The following is a 19,346-nucleotide window of genomic DNA, read 5'->3' as shown; positions in this document are numbered from 1 at the left end:
GTGTCTTCAAGGCAGTGATACCAAAATCCAGTAACTGATTTTGAAGCCAGAGCAGTTGGGCTGTACAGCTTGCAGCAGCTATATATTCTGCCTCAGCAGTGGATGTGGAAACAGCTGCTTGCTTTTTGCTTTGCCAAGACACTAAGCAATTGCCTAGGAATTGGTACCCTCCTAAAGTGGACTTCCTTGTTTTATCACATCCAGCAAAGTCACTATCTGAGAAACCTGAAAGCTCAATTGTGTGGGAGCACTTTTGAGGTATCTGAATATCCTTTTTACAGTAATAAGGTTTGACTTTCTAGGGGCTGATTGGGATCTTGCACAGACACATATTGCAAACATGATATCTGGTCTAGATGCAGTTAGGAACAATAAAGACCCAGTCATGCTTCTATATAAGGTCTGATCAACCAAATCATCCTTTTCTTCAGACATGACCAATTTATTGGTTGCAATGGGTGTACTACATGGCTTACAATCATCCATATCAAATTTCTTTAAAAGTTCTTTGGCATATTTGCCTTGATGGATGAAAGTACCATTTTGCAGCTGCCTTACTTGGAGACCAAGAAAGCACTGGAGTTCACCCATTGCACTCATTTCAAACTCAACTGTCATGAGTTGTCTGAACTCTTCACACATTTTATTACACGTGCTTCCAAAAATGATGTCATCCACATAAATTTGGACAATCATCAAATCCTTCCCTCTCCATTTTAAAAACAGTGTTTTATCAATCCTGCCTCTGGTGAAACCAATGGAAAGTAAAAAGGTGGACAGAGTTTCATACCAGACCCTTGGTGCTGGTTTCAAGCCATACAAAGCTTTATTCAGCTTGTAGACATGATCTGGATTAAATGGATCCTCAAAACCTGGAGGTTGACAAACATAAACCTCTTCTTGAATCTTACCATAGAGGAATGCACATTTGATATCCATTTGATACACCTTAATGTTGTGGTTGACAGCAAAGGCCAGAAAGAGTCTGATAGCTTCAAGTCTTGCTACAGGGGCAAATGTTTCATCATAGTCAATGCCCTCTTCTTGTCTGAAACCTTGAACCACAAGCCTGGCTTTATTCTTGACAACAATACCCCTTTCATCAGTTTTATTTTTGAAAACCCATTTTGTGCCAATAGGACTCACACCTTCTGGCAATGGAACAAGCTCCCATACTTGTTGTCTTCTAAACTGTTGGAGCTCCTCTTGCATGGCTTCTACCCAGCTGTTTTCTTTCAGTGCCTCTTGGTACTTGACTGGCTGATGGAGTGATAGAAAACCTGCAAAAAGACAAATGTTTTGGGATTACCTTCTTATGAGCACCCCTTCATTGATGTTGCCAATGTTTTGATCTGGTGGATGAGATTTCAAGAAGATGAGCTCTCCTTGGTATGGAATAATGGCATTGAGTGGTGAGGGCTGCAGATGTGTATCATCTTAGCTAACCACTGCTGGTGACTTTGATAACCCAGCAGTGGCTTCAAAAGGTGGTGGCATAGGGGGTAAAGGTGTGGACACCTGCTGACTTTGATCCACTGTTTGTGGACTTTTGTCAGCAGTGTTTGATGAGGTGGAAGCAGTGGTTAAAGGGCTACTTTGGTCAACAACTGTTGAGGTAGCAGTGGTTGAGCTTTGATAACTTTTTTGAAAAATTGATGCTCTCCCTATTGAAGCAGACTTTTGAGGAATGATGATCTCATATCCATAGTCTGGTGATGAATCTTCTGATGGACCTGCACTGTTAGTCTTGACAGCAGTATTTTCAAAAGTGATTTTTTCAAGATCAAACAATTCTGCAGGATTTGCAGGGATTTACATTGATGAAAGTTCATTAAACTTCACATTCAAAGTCTCTTCCACTGCTTTGGTCCGTGTATTGAACACTTTGTAGGCCTTAGCAGAGGTTGAGTATCCTAGGTGGTATCCCCTATCAATTTTGGCTGCAAACTTTGAGGTAGAATCTTTTAAGTTTAGAATGAAACATGGGCAACCAAAAACTTTGAAATATGAGATTAATGGCTTTATTTTATACAAAATTTCATAAGCAGTCTTTTTGTGCCTAGGGTTGATTAAAACTCTGTTTTGGACATAGCAAGCAGTATTTACTGCCTCTGCCCAAAAAGTTAATGGCAAACCTGAATCTGCAAGCATGGTTTTGGCAGCCTCAATCAATGTTCTGTTCTTCCTTTCAACACCCCCATTTTGCTCTGGTGTTCTAGGGATGATGTACTGCCTTACAATCCCTTTCTTCACACAGAAGGCATCCAACTCCTTATTTTTGAATTCTGTGCCATTGTCACTACTGAATACTTTTACTGGAATATCAAATTGCTTTTCAACCTGTGTCACAAAGTCTTGCAAAATGCCTGCAGTCTCATCTTTTGAGTGTAAAAAGAAGGTCCATGTAAACCTAGAGAAGTCATCAACAATAACCAAACAATATCTCTTCTTTTTGGGACTCATGACTTGCACTGGGCCAAACAAATCCATGTGTAGCATTTGCAAACACTGGGTTGTTTTGGACTCTTCAATGGGCTTGAAAGAGCTTTTATGCTGTTTTCCTTTTAAACAGGAAACACAGTGTTTAGGACATGAAAACATTTTTTGTGGTAAGCCTCTCACTAAGCCATTTTTTTGAAATCTCATTGATTGTCTTGAGATTTGTGTGTCCTAGTCTTTTGTGCCATAGCTCTGTCTCTTTGTTAGAGGCAGCTGAGAACAGACAGGCATTAGCTCTGGGACACTCTCTTGACATATCAACAACATAAACACAACAAGTTTTGTTTTTCCTGATTTTATTATTGCTTCAATCTTTTCAACCATTCTGGTCCAACAATCTTACAACACTCCTTTGTGAAGAATGTCCCATACCCCTTGTCACTCATTTGTGAGACACTCAGGAGGTTGAATTTCAGATTGTCTATCAGATTGACATTTTCAAATTTTACATTTCCAGACTGAACTGTACCAGACCCCAGAACTTTCCCTTTACTATTATTCCCAAAGGATATATCACCCCCTCCATGGATTTTGAAATCTTTGAGTAGGGCTTTACATCCTGTCATGTGCCTGGAGCCTCCACTGTCTACATACCAAAGACTATCTAAGCATGCAGAAGCTCCCTGCACATGAAGTAAAAAAGATTAGTTCATTGAGGTTTCCAAAGCCAATAAGGCTTTGGATGGGGTCTCAACAGTGTCTGGGCTGATGACAGATGCATGGACAGTGGTTAGCTCAGGGGTTTGAACATTTTTGAGAATGTTTTTCTCTAACCACTGTTGGGGGTCTTGACCAATCATCTGTTGATAACCAAAAGGATACCTGTTCACTTTGGGTTTAGAGGGCTTTTTGTAAGTCTCATAAACATGTGGGATCCTATGGTATGATGGTTGTCCTTTACCTCTTTTGAATTGATTGGCAGGGGGTGCATCAGTCACCTGAACATCTCTTTGAACAGATGTTTGGTTCAGCTGTTTTGTGATAGCTGTTTGGACTGGGACAAACAGTGGTTGTTTGTTGGTGAACTTAACAGATGATGCTGATGAACTTAGGAATGTTTTTGCAGTGTACTCTTTCTTCTTTTCATCAAAGTTTTTGAGATACACACATTCCTTAGTTTTGTGGTTATTTTTACCACAGATGGTGCAGCTTTCAGCAGAAACAATAGCATTTGTTTTGTTTAGATCATGTGCTTTAAGATGAAAACAGTCTTTTGTTAGATGATTCTTCTTTTCACAAAAATCACAAAACAGGTTTTTAATCTTTTCTCTTTTCTTCCTTTTCTCAGATTCCTTTGCAACAGAGTTTTGAACCTCTGTTGGGATATCTTTGATAGGAATGATTCTTGCTTTTGGAGCTTTTACACCATCAGTGGTTGTGAAATCCATTGGTTTGAAGTTTTCCAGGATATCACACTCATCAGACCATGTGGGTTTAAATTGGTATTTCTCAATTTCCTCAAAAGTTGAGGATCCCACAGATCTTTCCAGAGTAATTTTGTTACCAAGTTTGTCGGTTATTTTAACCTCTTGGCCATTTTTGTTGGTTGGTATTATCTCAGTTAAACCAGCTTGTTTTTCAGCAGTGTTTACAAGTTCATCATATTTTCTAGGTCCTATTCCAAACTTAACATTGCTTTCAAGTTGTTTTGCAAGCATAACCTCATACCCTTTACAAGACTCCACCCATCTTTCACAGGTGATCTGGGTAGACTCCAACTCCTTTTTGCAAACTTGGTATTTTTCTACCATAGTTTGGAGTTGAGTTTTGGTTATACTCTCTCTTCTTTTAAACTGCTGATCTCTTTATCTTTTTTCAGCCAATTTGTTTCTAAGTTCTTTTAATGACTTTTCAAATTTGACTTCATCAGATAAGATTTTATTCCTAAGGTTTTCATTTACCTCTTTGATGTTAGCAAATGCAATAATACATTTGTCTGAACACAGTTTTTCAAGAACTTGAGGTGATACCTTAGCAGCAGCCATCATGGAACAGTCACATTGATGATCACCTTCTTCATCAGCTCTAACTTCTTCCTCAACAGCTTTCTTCTTTTCTTCTTCCTTTTTGTCTTCTTTGGACCAGGGGTCAGACAGTGGTTCAAGCAGGGTTTCTGAATTTTCTCCCAGCAGTAGTTCACCAGCAACTGCATTAACCACTGCTTCAGCAACTTCATCCACTGTTTCAGCACTTAGCTATTCACCTTTAGTTTCAACCCCTTCTAGTATTGACTCTAATGCCATCAAACAAAATTCATCATCAAAAGTATCATTAGAAGCATAGAGAGCAAAATTTTCATCACCAAGTTCATCAGGCATGCTGCTCCAATCAACAAAGCCTTGTGTGAAAAAGCTTTGCTGATCTGGTTGTGTCACTGTTGGAGCAGCTTGTTGAGGTGCAACAGGTTGCACTTGTGCCTAAGGAACAGGGGCCTGAACATACTGAATTTGTGGAACAGTGGTTTGAACATAATGCACAAGCACAGGGGTTGCAGCATAATGAGCAGTGTTAACATGTGCTGCAGGGGCATATTGGGTATAGTGCACAGTGTTTTGTTGTTGTAGTCTAGGGTTTGAGCCAGGGTGAGTAATTATGGGACCAGTGGTTTGACTCCTACATTCCCTAGCAAAGTGACCTAGCCTATTACACTTGTAACACTTGATTTTTGACTTACCCAACCCCACCCTTAAATTCCCATGAAGCCCTGGGAATTTTCTCCCTGTTCTTTTGTAGAATTTGCTTGTTCTAACACTAAGCAAAGCTAATTAATACAAAATGTCCATTTCTTCTAAGTCAGTGGGATCAAAATGTTGCAAATCATTCAGTTCAAAGCACAAGTTATCTGACATCTGGTTTTCAGTATTTGTAGTGAAAGCATAATTTGCAGAGTGAGAATCAGAGTTGTTAAAATTACCCCCAGCAGTTATGTCAGTAAAGTGATCATAACTCTGATCCTTACTGCTGCTACCAGATTCTTCCTGACCAAATAGAGCTGTGCTGCCAAATGAATAGTCATCAGCAACTTTTCCAGACTCTTGCAACTTCCTTTTCTGGTTTAACACCCTTTCATAGGTCAGGAGTCTACCATGGAGTTGGGTCAGGGTCAGATCTTTGAACTCAGCTGAATTTCTAGTGACAAAAGCAATTGTGTCCCATTTTTCGGGCAGTGATCTAAGGAACCTGCTATTTTGAGTTGCATCTGGAAATGTAACTTTAACAAGCCTTAGTTCACTGATGAGACAACTGAAACGTTCAAATTGTTGGGTTAGTGATTCCCCTTTGATATGACAAAATGTTTCATACTGCTGATTCAGAATTTCCCTGTTGTTTTCAATAACCTCTTATGTTCCCTTGAATTGTTCCTTCAATGCATCCCATAATTCTTTGGCACTGTTACAATGTAACAGCCCAGCATAGATTTCATTGGGTAGTGCAGAAGCTATGATGCTAAATGCTTTGGCATCAAGTTCGAACTTCTGAAAATCAGATTCTGTATAATTTTCAGTTGGTTTAGGAACGAACTTTTTGGTGTCCTCAGCACTTGGCACCATAGGAACTTGAGGACCGAAAACAACAGACCTCCAACATCCAGTGTTCTGTTGAGCAAGGATGTGACACATCCTTCTCTCCCAGATGTTGTATTCATTTCTTTTAAGCATAGGAGGTTTAAAAAGCGAGCCAATGTTATTCTTATCATCTTGAGACTGTGACGACATCCTGGTTGTTTTACAGGCACTGATTAATCAACTTTATCGGTGATTAAACCTTGCTCTGTTTTTCAACACGACAAACAAACTATCAGTATCAACGATTTCGAGCTGAACTATTTACGTCAAAATGATTGTTAGATCAAATTTGACTGTCCAAGCTCTGATACCAATTGTTAGGATCTGAGTTTGGATTGATTGTGATTTGTGTTTGAATTTAGATGAATAATGGAAGAGTAGTGCAGCGGAAATTAAGTGGAAGCAAACTTTTCACAATCAAACAGAAGAAATGCTTTCAATCATACATTTTCAACACAGAATCAAATGATTAAATTTATTTCAAACTTTGATTACAATGCATGTATGATTTGCAAACTCCCCCTCAGCCCGAGCTCAGTATTTGTTCGTGAAGGAAGAATGATGGTGAAAGAGCTAAACAGAACAGTACAGAGCACTGTTCTATTTATAGGCACTAACAAACTACTAAGCATCAAAGCTGACGTCACCAGGAAAGTGACATCTAACCTCCTAACAAACTCTTAACCACTGACCTATACAAACACTGCTATGCTAACTACTGATGTTATAATTCATTACATAAAGTAAACATAAACAGCGGCTGCATCCTTCCACTGCTGTGAACCCAGCAGTACTTGTCATGATCAGCAGTGCTTGAAACAAGGCAGTAGATTGAGCAGCAGAGCTTTAGTTCTTCAGCAGACTTTGACTTGATCAGCAGTTGTAGGTTAGCAGTTTGCATGATCAGCAGATAGGAGGTCAGCAGATGTTGAAACCACTTTCAAGGGGAGAGACTTGCAACCAAACATTTGCTTATTCTGGATCCACTGCTCTGATCCAGTTTTGGCTTTCATTATCTGTTCCTTTGGCAGGGTTCAATCCCAACATATTTTAATTTCATTAAATTCATATAAATACCACACCATCACTTTATGGTGATTTAATTCCTTAAAACCAATCAAACATCAACTTCAATGTATGACATTTTATTTCTAAATCATACAAAGCATTAAAAACAATGCTACAACAAATTACTTATATAAAATGTTTACATAAAACATTTCAAAGCATTTGTATTTTAACCATTTTAACAATTATGTTAAAATGAAAGAAATTCTAACGCGCACGTTAGAAATATTAACATTTCCACAAAATGTTAATTCGACTTGTTAAAAACACATATATGGTTCAAATAAATAAGTCATTTCTAGTAAACACGTTAGAAACTAAACAATTAAAAAATTGTTTCCAAACCAACAATTTACATGAACGTTTCTAACACACATGTTAGAAGACAAATGATTACAAAAATCATTATAAGACTTATTTGTTCATATCAATCCATGGGTGGATGAAGAGTCTACTTTAAATAGAGACTTAATTAGAGACATAAAACTCTAATCAAGTAATATAAAACTCTTATTTAAAGACATAAAAAACTCTACTTAAGAGAATTTAACGTTTACAAAAAACGTATGGTTTACACCAATAATTCTGATCTAACACACATGTTAGAGAATTTAACGTTTACAAAAAATGTATGGTTTACACTAATAAACCTTATCTAACACAAAAGTTAGAAAAATTAACGATTCCCAAAATCGTTTCAAAACCAAACGTTGGAACTAAAACTATTCTTTTTGTACCACGGTATAGGATTTAAGATTGTATCTCAATCTCAAAAAATCCAAACACAACAAGTTGTACTACATACATATTTCCCAAAATAAATATTTATAAGATCATAACCTCTAAAAATATTTTTTTTTATTCTATTATAAATCCTTCCGTAAACCCAAAATCCTTATAAATAAGGTTTTTAAGATTGTATCAAGAATCTCATGAAATCTGTTTTAAGTTTGTAGGAAATGGGTCACATTTTTATTAATAAAACTAATAAAGAAAATGAAGATACTCTCTTTAAACATTTGGGAAATTGTAGCACATGAACTGAGTAAAAATTCAAACGAAAATAAATATGAACTACAACATATTTAATAAAGCAATCGATTCAAACCAATATCTTCAAAAGATAAAGTCTTCAACTTGATCTTTAACCGCGTCTATTTGTATGGTTCGTTGTGTTTTCAGTCCATTGTTTAGGATTTAACGAGGTCTTGAACCACGTCTTGTTGTACAATAAATTCCTACAAAAGAAACAAACAAATGTTGACGATTATGGCTGAGGCACGTGTTCAACACGTTTCCCTTAAAACAGATTTCACGCCTCTACTAAAGATGACGCGTCTGTCTCCCAGGGTACAACAGCCGAAGCAGTCTGTACTGGCAAAAATGGCCACGCGCCTGAGGTTACACCGAATAGAATTATAGTGTTTGAACTTGTGGAAAAATAATGATACGAAGGTGATGGAATCGAGTAGAGAAAACTCGTCTCTCTATAATTCCCAACATATGGATTTTCAAGTCTTCACCACTTCTCTAAGAATTCTCCATACATATTATATTTCTCTTGTAGTTTTCTCATCATTCCAATGAGTCACATAGGTTACCATTTTTTTTTACAAAAGTTGTGTGTAGTGAAGAGTTTCTCTTAATTGGTGATTTTATTAGAGACATAAAACTCTAATAAAAGTTTCACTTAATCAGTGATTTAATTAGAGACATAAAACTCTAATAAAAGCTAATCAAGTGACATAAAACTCTACTCAAGAGTTTCACATATGAAGTTTAAATAGTAATTATAATTTCACTCTATTATAAATTAACTAAATATCCATTCACTAATTTTCCCAACATTATGTTCATGGATGCTTGATACAGACTGAAGAAGAAACATACTGCAAGCAGGTTAAAAACTGCTACTTATTTTTATATATTACCAGTGTATCTTTTGGACTGTTAAAAAAACTTCTAATTTATATTTTGTATCCTATATAAAATTAATATGACATTTCTAAAATACATGATATTATAGCATTTACCACACGATTTGCTGAAGCTGTTGTCACAAAGGAGATTAAAAATTGATAACTTGGTTGCCAAAGTACATGGACCATAGCAGAGTAGTAAAGTTGATGTGCATTATGTTTTCTCTCCTGAAAACAAAAAGGGATTAGCTGCTGGTTTTATGGGACCAGGATGGACAACTTTTTTGCTTCGAAAATGACATTGAGGAAAGCTGCCAACTGCTGTTTCAATGGATGGGAAGTACTCTTGAAGACGACTTTAACTTCACTGTGAAGGTTTTTAACAAAGATGGGATTGCACTTCACGGGGAGACAAAACATCACTGCAGCCGTACCAATCACCAACACCACAAAGGGCATCCACGTTATAAAAAACAGTTTAAATACCATGTTTTAGAGACACACGGCTTGGTATTTACATATCTACTTTTAATATGATTGATTTTACTTATAATCTTGGATCTATCTGTTATTACTTAAAGTATATGCTGTTTTGAATTAATAACTAAAGAAAGAATTTTCCTTTACAGGCAATACCGAGGAACTTTGTTCGAGAACACCAGCTAAATGATTACCGTAAAGTTGTGCTGTCATTTGGTCATGTGAAGTTTTTGGTACAGCTGGTTGTTAGGAGAGATCCTAGAAGACCTGACGATAACAACCATCTAGTGATGCATACAGACTGGCAGCGTATCATGGATCAAACGGGAATATTTGTGGGGAAAAAGTTGAGGTTTGAGATAGTCGAAGAAAAAAGTGTAAGAGGAGAAAAAATACACTTTGAAGTTTGTTGACATGATTTTTGAACGCCTTTTCAGCCTTGTATAATTTATGTTTTAGTTGACATGTTTGATGGACAAACTTCTTATTTGGAAACTAACTTAAGAATGAAGTTATGTAGTCTTAGTATATATTTCAAAACTTAGTGGTTTTACCTCTGCTGATGAAGCAAAATGTATGATGAACCTAAGTTCTGCTGTACATGACCAGATATTACACAATTCAACAGAAGATCTATAATATAAGATCTTTAACAGATGATGATCAACAGCTCATAAGGTCTGTTGAAGCACCCTATAACAGTGCTTAGCCTTTAACAGATATTTAACAACGCTTAGGGGTTAACAGATGTTAGCACGCTATAACAATGCTTAGCCTCTAACAGATGTTAATGTATCTCAAACCCTAACAGTTTTCCTACTAACCAATTGATTAAATTTTCATTCATCAATCTAACAATAATATACAACCATACTACTTATCCAGTACATCAATAGCCAAACAAACTCTGCTGATAAACCAAAAGGTCTGTTAAGATAAAGACTGCTGAAGCAAAGGTCTGCTAAAGAGAACCTCTGCTGATGAAGTAAAATGTATCATGAACCCAAGTCCTGCTGTTCACCAACAGATATTACACAATTCAAAAGAAGATCTATAATATAAGATCTTTAACAGATGATGATTAACAGCTCATAAGGTCTGTTGAAGCACGCTATAACAGTGCTAAGCCTTTGACAGATCTTTAACAGTGCTTAGGGGTTAACCGATGTTAGCACGCTATAACAATGCTTAACCTCTAACAAATGTTAATGTATCTTAGAGCCCAACAGTTTTCCGACTAACCAATTGATTAAATTTTCGTTCATCAATCTAACAATAATATACAACCTTACTACTTATCCAGTACATCAATAGCCAAACAAACTCTGCTGATGAACCAAAAGGTCTGTTAAGACAAAGACTACTGAAGCAAAGATCTGCTAAAGAGAAGCTCTGCTGATGAAGTAAAATGTATGATGAACCTAAGTCCTGCTGTTCACCAACAGATATTACACAATTCAACAGAAGATCTATAATATAAGATCTTTAACAGATGATGGTCAACAGCTCATAAGGTCTGTTGAAGCACGCTAAAACAGTGCTTAGCCTTTAACATATCTTTAACAGTACTTAGGGGTTAACAGATGTTTGCATGCTATAACAGTGCTTAGCCTCTAACAGATGTTAATGTATCTCAGACCCCAACAGTTTTCCGACTAACCAATTCATTAAATTTTCATTCTTCAATTCATCAATCTAATAATAATATACAACCTTACTACTTATCCAGTCCATGAATAGCCAAACAAACTCTGCTGATGTACCAAAAGGTCTGTTAAGACAAAGACTGCTGAAGCAAAGGTCTGCTAAAGAGAACCTAAACTGATGAAGTAAATTGTATGATGAACCTAAGTCCTGCTGTTCACCAACAGATATTACACAATTCAACAGAAGATCTATAAAATAAGATCTTTAACAGATGATGATCAACAACTCATAAGGTCTGTTGAAGCACGATATAACAGTGCTTAGCCTTTAACAGATCTTTTAACAGTTCTTAGGGATTAACAGATGTTTGCACACTATAACAGTGCTTAGCCTCTTACAGATGTTAATGTATCTCAGACCCCGATAGTTTTCCGACTAACCAATTGATTAAATTTTCATTCATCAATCTAACAATAATATACAACCCTACTACTTATTCAGTCCATCAATATCACCAAAAATGTATATAATGTATAATAACAATATTATATTATATAACAAACAAAAAGTTAACCTTACTTAATATTCAAACCATAGACATTACATATCATTTTCATCATCGTAGCCCTTACAAACCAAACTTTTAACCACAGTTTGTTAAAGCAATAGTTAACAGACATAAATAAAAACCACGAGGATTCTTCAAGAATAAGTGGTTTCTACTTATCTCTCATAAGAATTGTTTTTTCATAAGCATCTAATTGTTAACCTTAGTCGGCTTCTTCCGGGTTCTTTTCACATTAGTGGATAGCTCACCAACGTTGGCAACATCAGCATCTTGAGCCATCCGCTTTCCATTGGGACTTGATCCAGAATCCTTTTCAACTTCAACGACTGAAGAGTCGGCCGTAATAGAGACAACATCCTTCCAACAGATCACAAAACAACTATTGATCTCATTTAATAAAATAATGAACTCTTTTTAAACGTACTAAACATACTTTAAAAATAAATACTCACCCTTGAAGTTCGTTTGTGTCACACCCCAACCGATGGCGGAAATATCGGGGTGCGAGCACTAAGCGTTCAGATTGCTCATGAGAATCCATAACACTATTGTTTCAATAGAACTTAGATCAAATTCATCATAACTTTGTCTAAAAGCAAGCACAACCAACACAAATATCGAATACAGACCATAACAAATATTGTTCAAATTGTTTAAAGATTCTAAGTTAACTAGGTGACGTTTCTAGGCATCTCCTAGCTTGATTCCCTGTATTCCATAGCATCCTATCAGCCTGCAACATGTATTAAAATATCAATACAAAAGTATTGGCGAGTATACAAGTTTGATAATAGTATAATAGGTTAAAACAACCCATATCCATAGTGTAAACAATAAATAGTTTCAGCCGTGCTAGTGTTGCAGTCCACGCAGTGATAGCCCAAGTATCCCGATGCTTTAACGTTTACCCAAGACTCAAGGTAAACTAGAATCCTCCTAACAATACCCCCCCCCCCCCCGAGAATAATGGGAGAGGTGCATCTCCTATAGCGCTACTATTGTTAAGGCGGAACTACACACTCTGGATTAAACGTCAAATAGCACTAAGAGTCAAGAATCGAGAATCAAAAGTTTCACATAGGATAGAGTATAAGTTTTAAAGATTTAAGTTTAAGTTTCATAGAATACATGTTACACCCCAAAAGTTTAAAGTAAAAGGGGATCGAGTATACTCACAGTGATTGCTTAACAGTACAACTGCTATTGGATCAAAGGGAGCTCTTTTAGGATTAGCCTGATTAGATTACAATAGGGTAAGAGTCGGGTAGAGTATCGAGATTGAATAAAGTGTTAAAACAGTCACCGGGTCGAAGGGCTGTCCGATCGGACGCCTGTCCGATCGGATGGCCGGTCGATCGGATGACACATGTGATGTAAAGTGACAATGGCTGCCCGATCGGATGGCTATCCGATCGGGTTGCCACCCGTGCGGTTGTGATTTGCATGAAAGGGACCAGGATGGCTTGTCCGGTCGGATGGTAATCCGATCAGATTACCACTCGATCCGAGTACTGTTGAACTGGTCATTCCAATCGAATGGCTGTCCGGTCGGATGGCTGTCCGATCGGATGGCTGTCCGATCGGATGGCCATTCGATCAAACTTCTAAGTTTTTGTTTGGTTACCAAGGGTTTTGAGAGCTTCAAGACAAGTGTCACCTGATAGGGTGGCTATCCGACCGGATTGTTGTTCGATTGTGTTGCCGTTCGATCGGGTGACCCTTGTTCTTGTTTGTCAAAAAGTTTCTAAGTTTGAAAATTTATGGTGACGTCTCGGTCCAGACTGAGGCAATCAGTTACTCATCATTTACAGACATTTTGATTGGTCGGGAATCACCCCAATCCGACACGTTTGTCCGTTGGTGACGGGTTTATGCCGGAATCCATCTCGTGATCGTCTTAATCAGTGAACAATCTGTTCCTAAACCAACTCTAAACCACCAATCGAGTCTATAGTTCGTTCTGGCACATTTATCACCGAAGTAAATCAGAAATTGAGGAAAGAAATGAGGAAACTTAAGTTTTATATAAAAAGTATAGGTTTTAGCTTAGATTTTAGTGTAAAAACGTATGAAATACCTTAGATCTGAGCTAGATCTTGCTTAGAATGACATTACATGGTAGTTTGTACAACCGCCATGATGACGTCACCCTCAAGAACTCAGATCTGAGAGATTTCATGGTGAAAAGTGTGATTTCAAGTGAGAATCACGTAGAGAATGATGTGTAGATCATGGAAGTACAAATATTTAGCTTGAAATGTACCGAATTTGATGAGAAAATGGGGGATTAGCGTGTGTGCGTGTTCTTGGTCGAGCAGAGCTGTCACATCACTGAAAAGGTGATGTGACAGGCCTATTTATAGGTGAAGGAGAAAAGAAGGGAAAGTGTGGTTTGGTTCGGCTGGCTGTCTGATCGGGTGGTCATCCTATAGGGTGACAATCCGATCGGATGGCAGTCCGATTGGATGGCCATCCTGGCCAACCCAACTTTTCCGTATTCCAGTTCTTGATTGTTTTGTGAATTAGATTAGGCGTTGCGTTGCGTATAGTTTATATAAGGTATCTATATTACATTACCAACCAAAAGTTTCCAAGTTTCATAGATTCTGTCAGTGACAAGGCTCTAGTCTCTCGTTCAATCAAGTTTCACGAGTCTAAGGAGTCAAGCACCAATTTAAGTTTTAAGGGTCAAGAGTCATAGTTTCTCAAGCATCAAGAATAAAGAGTCCAAGTATCAAGTATCAAGAATCAACAAATAGAATCTAGTTTCCATAGTATCAGGAATCAAGTGTCCAGATTAAGCATCAAGAGTCAAGTATCTAGATTTAAGTATCAAGAGTCAAGTATCTAGATTTAAGTATCAAGAGTCAAGTATCTAGATTAAGTATCAAGTCTCATAGTTTAAGTGTCAGGAATCAAGCATCTAGAATAAAGAGTCAAGCATCATAGTATTAACAAGATTCACATCAAAGGTATCAAAACATCAACTCCTTAAAACCACAGAGGCAAACATTGACAACTTATTAGAAGTTCAAGGACTGTTCTTGCCAAGTGACTAAAGTTCAGGGACGCTGGGCGTTACAGTCTCCCCGCCTTTAGGAGATTTCGTCCCCGAAATCTTAGAAGAAGACTGTTTGAAGAGATGCGGGTACTTGGCCTTCATATCACTTTTCAATTCCCAAGTGAATTCGGCGCCACGCTTTCTTTCCCATCGAACCTTAACAATGGGAATTTTGCTGCGCCTCAGACGCTTTACAGTTTGATCCATGATTTCGACCGGTTTCTCCTCGAATTGAAAAGCTACATTTATTTGCAAGTCTTCAAGAGGAACTTGCAGTCCTTCGTTGGCTAGGCATTTCCGTAGGTTAGATACGTGGAACACTGGATGCACATTTTTTAGCTCTAGTGGCAAGTCGAGTTTGTATGCTTCCTTGCCAATCCTTTCAAGTATTACGAAAGGGCCCACATAGCGAGGAGCAAGCTTTCCCTTCTTCCCAAAACGAACTACTCCCTTCCAGGGAGATACCTTGAGTAGAACTCGGTCACCAACAGCAAATTCCAGAGGCTTCCGCCTATTATCAGCATAGCTCTTTTGTCTGCGCCTTGCCTGGATCAAGTTATCACGGATCTGGAGAATCTTATCCGTTGTCTCTTGAACAATCTCAGGGCCAGGGAACTGCTTTTCCCGAACCTCATGCCAGCTGAGAGGAGATCGGCATTTTCGCCCATATAATGCTTCGAAAGGAGCCATCTGAATACTGGAATGGTAGCTATTGTTGTACGAGAATTCTATCAATGGTAAATGTACATCCCAGTTACCACCAAAGTCGATGACACAAGAACGGAGCATGTCCTCTAGGGTTTGAATAGTGCGCTCGGTCTGTCCATCCGTCTGAGGATGAAAGGCCGTGCTAAGATTCAAGTGCGAACCCATAGCAGACTGAAATGTTTGCCAAAGACGCGAAGTAAAACAACCATCATGGTCCGAGATTATGTCAAGAGGTATAACATGACGGCATATAATCTCATCTGCATAGACTCGAGCAAGTTTCTCCACTCTGTAATCCTCACGAATAGGAAGAAAATGAGCGGATTTGGTCAAACGATCTATAATCACCCAGATACTATCGTGACCTTTAGAGGTACGAGGTAGTTTGGTAATAAAGTCCATAGCAATGCTATCCCATTTCCAGATAGGGATTTTGGGTTGTTCCAAGAGTCCAGAGGGACGCTGATGTTCAGCCTTTACCTTCGAGCAGGTAAGGCACTTAGACACGTATATAGCAATGTCCCTCTTCATGCCAGGACACCAATAAGTTGTACGTAGATCCTGGTACATCTTATCGGCGCCTGGATGGATAGAGTAGCGGGATTTGTGAGCTTCAGTCATAATGAGCTCACGGAGATTATCGCGATCTGGCACCCAGATGCGATTTAAATAGTACTGCAGTCCGTTTGGTTTTGTTTCAAGCGGGTCAATCCTACTGCAGTCCCTTTCTACATATAAATAATTGTATTTATATATAAGATCATTGATTGTGTTATTCATTAATAGATTAATACATTTTAGGTGTGCACATATAAAAAATGTTGTGAACTTCCAAAGTAATCAGCGTTAGTACCATGTGAGCGACTCAACTTATAATGTATGCATGTGATATTCTATATATAATATATTACTTTACTCGTATATAACAATTCATGTAGATTTTATGAACAGTAGGTTAAATAGACTAAATTTGTATCTTAATTACCATACTGCCATTGCAATTGAGATTAATTATAAGATTGCATGGATAAATGTAGAGATAATCATGAATTGCATGGACATAATAGCCTGTTCTTTCACGCAATATTTAGGCTTCGAGAAAAATGAAAAATAATTTAATATGCAAGCCCAGAAAAACACATCTTCTAAACATATAAAACATATATGTAAGATTTTCGAACATTTTGTCATATCCAAATACATCTTTAAAATGATAAAATAGAATTAATAATGTTATGTTTTTATTTAGATTTTTATTAGAGGATTTGATCGTGCTTACTACTTAACAAGGTTTTATGAACCCCACCCCGCAAAGCGGGGGTTAAAAACTAGTATAATAACAAATAACGTAGGATCTTATAGGGGCTTGGGAACAGTTCCCGCTTCCAGGTTTCGGCAACCTCCATCTGCCGGTTATTACCACCCCGCTATACAGCAGCACACGCCTCACTGACCCACTTATGCCACTGATAACCACCGTCTGAACCTAACTCCTTTTCCGGCGACAAACGAAATTGGAAGAGGCAACCACCGCCTGACCCCAACTCCATTTCCGGCGACAAACGAAATCGGAAGAGGCATCTGAGCTATTCCCTTTCTTCCCTAAATCACAGGAGGTACCCACTTCGTCCCTCACATCGGTTACCTGCAAAACCCTAGCCTTGCTCGACACCATCTGTAGCCCTAATCGGCGTTGGAATCGTCCTCAATCGAATATCCAATCAAATAGAACAACACCAGGTACTTTTTCTTCTATCGCTCCATGTGAGTCTTCCTGAACGGATGGAGATGATGATGTCAGAGCTTTGTTTACCTACCCTTTTTGTTATTTTGAAACTGAAATCCCTGTGCTTTGTTACCATTTGCAGGAAGAACAATGTTTCAAACACGAAAACCCGGTATTAATTTCCCATTATTATTCTTTTCAAAGATGCATTCGGTATCTTGAATTAGACATTTAGGTTTCTGCAATCAATTGTTTATCTGAGATTAAGTTTTTGATTCTGTTTGTCCAATATGTGCTGTAAATTTGAGCAAAAAATGAAGTCAATCACAATTAAAACTTATGTTCATATTTCGTATATGTGGTTTGTGTTTGAAAAAAAAAAAGTTATGAAAATTTATGTTCTATTCATGAATCATTCGATTTAGTTTTGGGCTTTTAATACATCAATTTATAGGAATAAAACCCAGGTGTCATTCATGTCACCGTGGTGTCAGGTTGTTCACAATGAGTCAGTCAGTCAGATTTGGTTACGGCTACGGTGCCGGAGTCGCCAGCGTGGTCGGCGGTGACGGATCGTGGTGGTGACGATTGTTGGGATTGGTCGCTGTCTAACGTCATGGTGGAGGCGAGTTCCTTTAAAGATTTGGAGACAGAGGGCCAAGGTGATGCGTGTAAGAAGCCTGTGTTGAATAAGTTTTCTAATGGAGTCGCGGTTGCGGTTAGTCCGGTTATGGATGCAGCTTGGCCTGCGCTCGGTGAGTTGACTAAACCGACGCTTAAGCTGTCCTCATCGGAGTCATTAAAAGCGCTTTCTGATACTAGCACAATAATTCTACCAAAGTCAGTTCTTGGGCTGACCAAAGACGTGAAGTGAAAAAAGATTGCAGTTTTGCATCTGGGTATGCTAAAAGGACTGGTGAAATCAGCAAATCTAATCGTAAGAGACTTAAACCTAGATTCCTAGACCTGGACCAAAGGATCGCCAGATGATTCAAGATCATGCAAAAGAGTTAAGAGAAATTGTTCATGATCATGCAAAACAGTTAAGAGAAATTGCTCCAGACAGTGCCAAGGTAAAATATGTTTAGATAACTTCTTATATATTAAATTTAGAGGGCCAAATTATTTTATCCAACTCTTGAGGTACCCTTTAAAAAGTATGCTTTTCTTATGTTTTTTTTTTTGTTGTAAACAGCGCAACATCGATGCTTTGCCAGAACGCACCATCAAGCACATGCTTTTCTTTGTTGACATACACGGGTGATAGGTTGTGTAACCGTACGGGTCAGATCACCGTTTAGGTTTTTGCTCAGCTTGCATGTGACCTTTCCTGGGTCAACCCTTGGATTTTCGTTTAGCTTACAGCCTTACAGGTAACATTTGCTTTGTAGCGGGTCAATGTGCATATGGTTGTGTCAAATTGTTCTTCATATGATTTCTTTTGCAAAATAGCAAATGATGAAACAAAGAAGACGAACCTGATGAGTCTTTATTTCAATCCACTACAAAAAAAAAAGATTGAAATTGTTTCCAAACTTGCTGTAATGTTGAATGCTAATTGTAGTGAATTATATTTCGAACAATTTATATATATATTTTGACTATAGGTGGACAACGGGTCGGACAACATAATAAAAGCCAAATACCCCGCCGCACCGCGGCGGGTCATCCTCTAGTATAATAACAAATAACGTAGGATCTTATGAACAGTCAACTAATAGGACAATAATAGGGTCTTATTTACGGTTCTGCCATCTCCAAGTCTACTTTGACCTCTTCTTCACTTCGAGTAAAGGCAACTTAACGAAAAGATGAAAGGCAAAATAGGTTTGCTTTCAGCCTCTTCTTCCTCTAAACATACACAACTATCCTTGGTGGATCCAATAGAAAAGACAGCTCGAACCGTATGCTCTTAATTTACGAATCCAATAGAAACAACAGCTCAGCCTCTAATGGAACCTTATGCTCTTAACTTGCAATATTTACTATAACTTTAAGAATGAAATCATTACGCAGAAGGATGAAATGGAGATGATGTTAGAATTCACCTAGACTCCGAGAGATAAGGCAGTGGCCGGGGACGGAGACACGGAGTACAAGTTTC

At 38.0% G+C, this 19,346-nt stretch overlaps 1 long non-coding RNA gene across 1 annotated transcript; it reads left to right on the top strand.

Annotated features, from left to right (window-relative positions):
* Positions 1–17,620: 17,620 nt before the first annotated feature.
* Positions 17,621–18,641, top strand: LOC110916555. The gene is made up of 2 exons (XR_002579833.2): positions 17,621–18,315; positions 18,438–18,641. It is a non-coding gene; the product is annotated as an uncharacterized LOC110916555 (long non-coding RNA).
* The last annotated feature ends 705 nt before the right edge of the window (positions 18,642–19,346 follow it).

The sequence above is a fragment of the Helianthus annuus genome, chromosome 16, assembly GCF_002127325.2.
Source record: "Helianthus annuus cultivar XRQ/B chromosome 16, HanXRQr2.0-SUNRISE, whole genome shotgun sequence".
Lineage (NCBI taxonomy): Eukaryota > Viridiplantae > Streptophyta > Magnoliopsida > Asterales > Asteraceae > Helianthus > Helianthus annuus.
The sequence above is the reverse complement of the archived record's forward strand: the minus strand, read 5'-3'. Positions and strand labels throughout refer to the sequence as shown.